This window comes from Montipora foliosa, chromosome 3, assembly GCF_036669935.1.
Source record: "Montipora foliosa isolate CH-2021 chromosome 3, ASM3666993v2, whole genome shotgun sequence".
Lineage (NCBI taxonomy): Eukaryota > Metazoa > Cnidaria > Anthozoa > Scleractinia > Acroporidae > Montipora > Montipora foliosa.
The window spans coordinates 55,697,080-55,707,079 of record NC_090871.1 but is presented as its reverse complement, the minus strand read 5'-3'; the positions used below and the strand labels follow the sequence as shown (position 1 = coordinate 55,707,079).

Sequence of the window (10,000 nt, the reverse complement as noted above, 5' to 3'; positions counted from 1 at the left end):
TCTATCAGTTTTGATCGATGAAATCGATTGGTAGCTTTCCAAGGAAATACTAAGCTAAGCAATTATTGTCTTTTCTGAACTTTTTCCATGTGAAGGGGCATGTAAGAATCTGATTGGTAGCCAAGATTATTTTAGTGAATTAATATGACAGCTGCCATTGAAATGCGTTATCTCTAAGGTTGAAGGTTTCATTTTACTGGGTACTAGTAATGAGTACATAATAATGTGTTGATAGAATATGGAAGAAATTGTCACTTTGTCTGAGGAACATTTGAATCCAAAAAACTTGGTTGTTGTAACAAGTGAGGACAATAGAATGGTTGTGAAATGTACGTTAATTGTTACAACTATCTTTTAAAAAATCAAAGCCATATTCCTTTGGTGAAATTAAAGCTGCTGTTTCAAGGATTGACTAGGAGATATGAAGCAACAGAGTGTTGCTTGGAGACCTTTCCCTAAAAACACGAAGCTCTGATGTTAACTTCCTATCATCTTAACTTTAAGTGTTTTCGCTGCAGCCTATGATGCAAAAGATTGAGTGGGTGGTTGTAAAAGGTGTGGCACATTTGTTAATCAAACCGAACTGTCAAGAAGTGAGTGGATGTCCTTTGCAAGTACCATGCAGCCTCTGTTGTGGCAAAGATGCTCAATGACCCTGTTGTTTTCCAAGAATGGCCGCACTGTAACCAAGGTAAACTTCATCATGAAAAATCTGGCTGTTTAATGCAGTTGTATGTTAAATAAGTAAATAATGGTAAATAATAATAATAATAATAATAATAATAATAATAATAATAATAATAATAATAATAATAATAATAATAATATTTTGCTCAGTAAAAATGACTAGTATTTACAAGGCTAGAAATTCTTTAAGAATTAAAAACCGAACAAAATTATTATCAAGATCCCTTACTGTAGCAGAAACGAAAGTCTTAGTAAAACCTTCATTTCCAAATTGAACAAAAATCACGGGTTTCAATCACATTTTCATCATCTTTTGGAAAACTAAACAGATCAAAAAGCTTTTCAATTTGAAAAGACAAAAACACTCATCGATCACATGTGGTCTATAAAGGAGACTATTCTTGCGCTGACAGTTACATCGGCGAGACCATGAGAAATGTGGAGGTGCGAATTCAAGAACATTCCAACGCATGTAATGACTCTGAACCTGCCCGTGTACTCTTCACGGCGTAATCCTTTCACAAACGCAGAATTTTTGAAGGCCTAATGATTCAACAATGGAAACCTCTAAACAAAAAAATAGTGCATTTAAAGCACAGCTATAGATAAGATATTGAAAACTGGAGTGTAAAGGGCTTCAAAGGAAATAGTAATAGGACTTTTCATGGACATTTTAGCTTTATTTTAGGTAAATTACAATATACTTCATAAAGAGAGCTGAAATGAAATAAAAAGTATTGAATTAACTATTCACTTCCCTTTTCGTTTATTCACGAAGGAATTTTCAACACGTTATTTGCTTTACAATTTAATATCATTAAAATACTTGCAACAAGATATCCTAACACATGTATGGAAGTTTAAACTTGCCTTCTTTTTAACCAGATAAAGCCTAAAATTCATGATGACACATGGCAAAAAAATTTTAAATGTTAAAGCAAGCACTTACTGTGTTTGTTTTCAAAGGACCGTAAACGCTAACTAAAAAGTCGTATTTCCAATTTAAGACCACACCCAGAATTTCAGACAATCATACAAAAAGTAGTTGGGAAGGTTATACAAATGAACCGCACTTGCATTAAAAAATTAGCATTACGATCTGTTCCATGGGCTGAGTAAAATCACTCTATTCTCGCCTAATAAATCATTGTTGATCACACCTTTGCTTTGAACCTCAAAGCACTAGAAACAGGTAAACTGAGTCGGTACAATGCTAGCAAGGCTATCACGTCTCGTAACTCGTAACTTTCAGGCACTATACACCCCACTTGTTTTCACTTAGAGAACATTTTGTGTGAGCAGCATTTGCAAAATAATTCATAGAAAATAACATACTCGGACTGGGCAGCATTCATCTGGGTTCTGGTTGCGCTGAAAGATCTCTTTGAATTAGTAGGGTTAACGCTCTATATTTGAAAATTGATATGGGGTAGAAAACTAGCACTTCACATATACTCTAATCAGTTAAGTCTGTTCAAATATAAGTGCTACACGGCCAACGTTTGCAAAAACGTAACCCTTCCTTGTACTTGTATATTTACAGATATCTCTTTCACCGATCATGACCTTTCACAAAAGAAAGCAAGAGGAGAAGAGAAAGAATCTAAGCAAATTCAGGTAAAGTCGTCTAAACCGAAGCAAGTTTTAATCTGATTCTAAATTTTACTGACTGATGCTTTTTTTGATTAAGGTTTTGTGGGTAGTGGCTGATGTAAATTCTGCTTGTGCAGTCTTAACGTTTTGCCGAGGACATTTTGCCAAACAAGGAAACCTAGACCAACGTTCTTTTTATGTAGCAATTAGGGACGGGCGGATGGATTTCATTTATAGCTCTTTGAATTAAGGTTTTTGTGCATGGCTGATGTAGATGTGCTTGTGCAGTCTTAAAGTTTTTGCCGAGGAGGGACTTTTTTTTTTGCAGAATACCAGTTGTAGTAGAAAGCCGCAGGTCATCTCAGGGGGGGGGGGGGGGGGGGGGGGGGGGGGGGGAGAACTAGAACTAGTGATAACGATTCAAATGAGCTCGTATCGTGTGCGCCGTTTATGCGAATGCCAACCTTAAGTCATGTATGGTTTGTTATGTGATTTTTTTGACAGATGAACAACGTCAGGTCCTATTTACAAGCGAAAGCTCTCCATCTTCTTCCCTGGCTTCTCATCGAACGAAAGGTATATATGTACCTTAAATAAGTGCGATAGAGGCAATTTGACCATGTTGGAAATCGACGCGGCGAAAAAAAAAAAAATCATACAATCTTAAAAATCAATATGTCCAAAATATTGCAGTAAAATGTGTTGCGAAAGTGGATTTATTACTTCATTATAATTGTCACTGCATTTCAATTTGAATATATTATTATTCCTGTAATATTGTGTTGGTTTTATGTTAACTCGTGCTCGTTTTAGTTCTTACCTCTAAGCACTGTGATACGCAAGCCTAACACTTATGCACGCCGGCAGAAAAAAATTTTGTGGGAATTTTTGTATGAAAAACAAACGTGGATAGGACAACAGGTTCATTTAGAAACTCTGCTTGTGTGTGTACCAGAAATGACTTGTAAAGCGGCGATACGTAGGAAAATCAGCCAAGAGGGCTTGCATACCACTGACACCTCTAAATTAACTCACAGGATCAAATTTAGCTTGTGATAGTCATTTTCTGACCCGCCAGCTTTTCAGCAAATATATTTGCGTCAGTACATTCTCGCAATTTCTTCACGAAACTTGACTCGCACACTTTATTCGTGTGAATAATGAATCTTAATGTGAAGACGGATTTAGCTAGGAAATCGGTAAGCCAAGAATAGTCTACCAGAAGGAAGGGATGGATTTTCGCTTTGAAATTGGAAATCGTCTCTCACTCCTGAAAAAAGGAAAAAGCTAGTAACTCTGAGTCAATCAACTTCTAAATTGACCCTATTTTCTTGGTGTTTTTTTTTTTTTTTTTGCAGCTAGTTCTTCATGTCAAAGTGATATCATAGAATCCATAAGACAAATTTACCAAAAGTGTGAAGGGGTGCCCCAGTTCCCCTGGTGTGAAGGGTTCAGCTTCCAACTAGAGAACATTTTCACCAGACTTAAGATAGTCGCAAAAGAAAAGACACGCGGAACGCTGACGAAAGAAATCACCAACATGACAAGTATTTTTACATCACACGAAGATTGCCAACATCCACGGATTGTCCTGATTGAGGGTGAACCCGGCATGGGAAAGACGACCTACTGTCAAAAGCTGGCATATGATTGATTGGCAACTAAACAGACCGCGAATGGGACGAGTCTTTCCCAAGAGTAGAGGTGCTCCTGCTCCTCAGATGTCGTGAAATTGATTTCTAGCATCTGGGAAGCTATTGACGATCAAATTCTGCCGGAAGAAATTGACCCAGAGTTGAAAGAAACGTTTTTCGTTTTCGTGCGAGAAAACCCTTCTAAAGTCCTGTTAGTGCTCGATGGGTTAGATGAGGCAGACCCTCAAAAATTGGCTGTGTACTTTAGTCTTCAAAGAAAAGAAAGCTGCTCCCTGGTTGTCACATTGTTCTTACTTCTCGTCACGAAGCAGGAAATAAAGTAAGACCTTACTCGGACACACTGTTGGAGATTGTGGGATTTACGAGAAGTGATGCGAAGTGTTTTATAAGGAAGTATTTTCGACACGCAGAACAAATGGCAGAGAAGCTGATAAATGTACTGTGGCATCCGTGATGATGATGATGATGATTGAATGGGAATGATGAAATGATGATGACGATGATGATGAAATGAATGACATATGAAGAATGATGATGATGATGATGATGGATATGATGATGATGATGATGATGATTTGATGATTTTGATGAACAGAACACAGCTGTGATAGAGATCGTTCTCTTCGTTTTGATGATGATACGAAATGAAGAACCATTACCAAGATAGTGAAAAAGACCTTCTATAGTTTACAAGAAGAACTGATGACCCTAGGAAAAAATGCTTTTTAAAGGAGAGCTGCTGTGTGACGTTCGAAGGGATTTCACGGCGGCATTTCTACCAAAACAGAACACAGCTGTACGTAGAGATTTGTTCTTCTTTTTGAGACGATACGAAATGAAGAACCACTTACCAAGTAGTGGTAAAGACCTTCTAGTAGTTTACAAAGAAGACTGATGACCCTAGGAGAAATGGCGCAAGAATCTCTTTTTAAAGGAGAGAGCAAAATTTTTCAGACGTCGAAGGGAATTTCACGGAAAAGTCTTTAGATTCATTAAATTTGGCTTTCTCTCGATCCAGGCTGGCGGTAGCAAGAGAACGCCTTGTTTCCGTTATAGCTTTTTTCACAAGAGTTTTCAAGAATTCTTTTCTGGTCTACATCTTGCGTTTTCCATCCTGGATGGAGAAATTGAATTGATAAGTCAGTTCTGACTGACGAAAGATATTTCTATGAACTAATCAAGTTTTCATGTTCATGAGTGGAATCATAGCATCACAATCCGAGGAAACGGCAGTGTCGTTCCCTTAACTGTATTTGGTGTGCCTCACTTGCAAGGGTGTGAGAGGCCGCAGAGGCCCTCGCATGTAAACACCTCCCTTACTACTTTGAAGTTGGCTTTAGACTTCATAGGGGAATGCTAAAACACTTTCCCAGGCCCTCGCAGTAAAACCTCCCTTAAAACCTTAACCTTTGGTGCTGAGGGTTACTTCACTTTCCCAGGCCCTCGCAGTAAACACCTTGGTTGTCTCTGAAATTGTGCTGAGGGTGCTTTTCCCAGGCCCTCGCAGTAAACACCTCCCTTACTACTTTGACTTGTCTCTCACTCCATGAGCTTGTGGTGCTACTTCACTTTCCAGGCCCCCTCGCAGTAAACACCTCCCTTACTACTTTGGAATTTGTCTTCAACTCCATTGGTGCTGAGGGTGCTGCTGCTTCACTTTCCCTTCACTTTCCCAGGCCCTGCAGTAAACACCTCCCTTACTACTTTGAATTTGTCTTGCAAACTCATTGGTGCTGAGGGTGCTACTTCACTTTCCCAGGCCCTCGCAGTAAACACCCCCTTACTACTTTGGATTTGTCTTCTCAACTCCATTGGTGCTGAGGGTGTGAGGGTGCTACTTCACTTTCCCAGGCCCGCAGTAAAAACCTCCCTTACTACTTTGAATTTGTCTTGAACTCCATTGGTGCTGAGGGTGCTACTTCACTTTCCCAGGCCCTCGCAGTAAACACCTCCCTTACTACTTTGAATTTGTCTCACAACTCCATGGTGTGAGGGTGCTACTTCACTTTCCCAGGCCCTCGCAGTAAACACCTCCTTACTACTTTGAATTTGTCTCACAACTCCATTGGTGATGAGGGTGCTACTTTTGTCTTTCCCTCAGCCCTCGCAGCTAAACACCCTCGCAGTTACTACTTTACTTTTTTGTCTCTTAAACTCCATTTGGTGCTGAGGGTGCTTCACTTCACTTTCCCAGGCCCTCGCAGTAAACACCTCCCTTACTACTTTGGATTTTTGTCTGACAACTCCATTGGTTACTGAGGGTGCTTCTTCACTTTCCCAGGCCCTTCGCAGTAAACACACCCTTACCTACTACTTTGATTTTGTTGTCTGACAACTCCATTGGTGCTGAGGGCTACTTCACTTTCCCAGGCCCTCGCAGTAAACACCTCACTTTCCCAGGCCCTCCATCCCTACTCCAGTGTTTACTTACGCCAACAGGATCATGACTCCTTATTAGTTTGACCTTAAGCTTTACTTATCGAAAACCTGTTTAAGATCTCGGAAAACGTTACTTCGCTTCACTCTCGCATCTATAATTGTTTTCGATTATTCAGTCTTTCTCCTACTGTGAGCGAATCTAAAAAATGAATTGGTACGAGCGGTTTCAGTGTTAAATAGAGAATTAAGATTCTCTGTTGACATGCTTAAGTTGTCGTCAAAACCTCTCAAATTTGTGATTTCACTTCGTCGTTATGCGAGGACTACTAACTACGACTAAAATCGTGCTGCTTGTGTTAAAATTATTATTTTTGTTTTTACTGTAATAATTTTGGATTTAAGTTTTGGACGATGTCGTATCGTCAGCGTTTCTTAAAATTATGTTCTCGTTACTGTAATGATTTGCGATTACTCCAAAAAATCGTTCGGCTTGGAAAGTGTGAATACATAATCCAAGAATAAAGTTGATGAGAAGAACGGTGTGGATGTTCAGAGAGAAAATTGAAAATTCATAGTCATGTGCTCTCGTTCTCTACATGACCTCAAATTTTGAACATTTCACGTCGTAGTCAAGACGAGAACGGCAAAGAAAAAAATCAAGATGTAAAAAAGCACGTGCAGGGGCAGGGCAAAAAGCTATTGTTTTTTTGCTCGCTAAATATGCAAATTTATGGCGTTCTTGTAGCCGTTGTCGTCAGTCATCAAGGTCCATATTATCTTTTAGAGTTCACGGTGTTGTTGTTGAATTTGACGACTATCTCACTTCACCTCCTCACCCCTTGTTCGTTGGTTTAGCATGCATTGAAAGGTTAAAAAGTCACTTTCTTGCTAGTGCGTCACGAGAAATGAAGGGCTTACATACATAGAAATACACCCATTTTGTCCCTTGAGATATGTTTCAGTTAAAGTGTTACTCTGATAAAAAAAAACAGTCGAGTCTTTTTTTTTTTTCGGATTTTGAAAGTGTGTTTTGCTGAACACTTGACTGGCCAAATGTTTGGATTTTTTGTGGTCCGCCATTACTTACGTTCAAAACTGACCGATGGACATTAGAGGGTTGGATCTAGGGGTAAGTGACTTCATTTACTGACTAGTTAAACGTTTCAGCGCGTAAATGCAGTTTATATATATGCATAATATGCAAAACACGAGTTTAAAGTCTGAAAGCACGAAACTCCCCTGCTGCATATCAAGTCAGCCACAGCCGTACACACGCACTGTGACTTGTGAGTCTTTGACGTCATTTTCTCCTCGATCCAGCTCTCTCAAGAATTTTAAAGTTAGTAATGGCAGAACCATTTAATAGGAAAATGTCAGTTAAAATTTTGAAATCAAAGCTTAAAACTTGGGTCACTTAGTGTTAACGTAACGTAGTTTTGAAATCCAAAGAAAAAAAAGAATTGATTTTTTTTGTCATAGTACGGCTTTAAGATTTTACATAAAATAGAAAAAGAAGATGTGCTACTCAAGATGATGAAGCATAGATGATAGACAGCAGGCGCGCAATCCGATGACTTTTTATGACTTCCGTCAGTTTTTTTTTTTTTTTTCTACTTCAATTTCACAAAGAACTCAAGCCGGTCAAATGCTAAAAGCGCCAGTTTCGTTGCACCACATTTTTGTGCTCTTTTTTTTTTTTTTTTTTTAAAATAGACCAAATGCTAACTCATTGTTTAGCCCAATTGAGATCCTTTTCAATAAAAAAACGTTTTTTCCAAGTATTTTTTTATTATTTAAATGTGAATGCTACATTAACATGTAAATGCATTATAAACCCCGAGAGATTTGAATGGAAACTTTTCCCTAGTGTAAACATAGTCTAAGAATGTGTACTGAATACGTGAATGTTAAACTTAGAATATTAAATCTGTAATGTATCAAAGAATGCTGCGGCTTTTCACATTCAGGTTCAGTAATCTGACAAGATTCTTGTAAAATAAATTTATTTACTTGTTAATAACAAATTTGAAAAGAATGGGTGCTTTTTTGTATCAGCAATGAGATAAAGCACAAAACGTCAATTTTAATTTCCAATTTATCAAATAAAAAATTTAGCTTGATATTGAAACAGTTTGTCAGTATAAAAGAGTGCTGCGGCTTTTCAAAAAAAAGTAATCTGATTCTTGGCAAAAGTATTTACATGCTAATGAATGTGAAAAAAATTTAAGGCATAATTATAGGCATTCAAATTCAAAATTTCAGAAACAGTGATAGTGATTTAATGAATGTGAAAAATTTTACATATCATTCACTTTCCTTTGTCTTTATCCTCTAAATCTCTCTTTCAAGCTTAATTTTAATATATCGAAAAAGGCCTATTCAGTGCTTTAATTGATGCATAATATGTACATTAATGTTGGTAGGTATTAAGCTGCAAAGATTGCTGCAGCTTTTCACATTCAGGTTCAACAAATCTGACAACATCCTTATAAAGTAATTTATCAAGGTGTTCGCTTAAATGGTGTTTTTTTTCTGCGTATAAGCGATATCTATATATTCCTGCGTTTTCAAGGCGAAAAAACAAACAATCTTTTTGGTATCCTTTTTAATGCAATTTTTTTTTACAAAGGTCTTATCAATGAAGTTTCTTCATTACTTTGCTTTGTGTAAATATAGTGTTTTTGTTTACGAATTAAATCAATTTAACAAGAGAGTTTGATAGGTTTATTCTACTTATCGGGAGCAGCGAGTTTAAGAGGGTCCTGATATGCTCTTACCTGAGGATTACATAGAAAAACATCTTTCAACAACCCCGTTCAAGGCTCATACCGTCATTTACCGAGAAACCAAAACGTTCATCCCCACAGGTTGTTTGGGTAAGGAGGAAGGGACTTTTAAAGACGAAAAAGAAAACGTTTTCTTGTCTTTCTTCTTTTTTTTTTTTTAACCCTTTTATTCCCAAGATCGAAACGTTCATTCTCCTAACTAGTACCAGCTTTCTTTGTTTCTTTGTAGTTTGTTGAGAATTTGAGTGTGTTAAATCACATCTCTTAAGCTGATAATTCTCTTTTTTTCAATACCTTTTGACAGATTTTTTACAATATGATAGAAGAGAATTTACATGCTGACTGATTTCAAAGACTGATTGACTTACCCCACTATCTACCCCTTAGAGTATCTTTATCGTATGAAATGAATGCTGAAGTGCTTAAAGACGAAAGAGAGAAGTGATCCTCTTACTTATCTGGACTTAAGTACTTGTCTCTCTTATAGTAGACACCCTTACCCCACTATATCTACCCCTTAGTCTCCAAGTATCTTTATCGTATCTGAAATGAATGAATATATTGAAGTGCGGGTTAATAGACACCCTTACCCCACTATCTACCCCTTAGTCTCCAAGTATCTTTATCGTATCTGAAATGAATGCATATTTGAAGTGCGGGTTAAAGACGAAACGAAAGAGAGAAGTGATCCTCACACTTATCTGGACAATTTAAGCAATTGTCTCTTATAGTAGACACCCTTACCCCACTATCTACCCCTTAGTCTCCAAGTATCTATCGCATCCCTTGGTAAATGGAAATAGTTTTGCATGGTGGCTTTGAAAATTCCCTCTCAAGAACCTCCCTCACGTGCTCACTTGATAAAGCTAATCCGTTACATGGTCCTTAGATCAGGAAAAA

The 10,000-nt window shown here is 37.7% G+C and overlaps 2 long non-coding RNA genes across 2 annotated transcripts in view; one reads left to right on the top strand and one right to left on the bottom strand.

Moving 5' to 3' along the window:
• Positions 1 to 10,000, bottom strand: part of LOC137997724 (uncharacterized) — a 324,565-nt gene that overhangs the window by 14,093 nt on the left and 300,472 nt on the right. The window lies entirely within an intron of this gene.
• LOC137997728 (uncharacterized) overlaps positions 8,740 to 10,000 on the top strand; it is a 114,699-nt gene continuing 113,438 nt past the window's right edge. Inside the window, exon 1 of the long non-coding RNA XR_011122563.1 lies at positions 8,740 to 8,820. This is a non-coding gene — a long non-coding RNA (uncharacterized lncRNA). The remainder of the gene's footprint in view (positions 8,821 to 10,000) is intronic.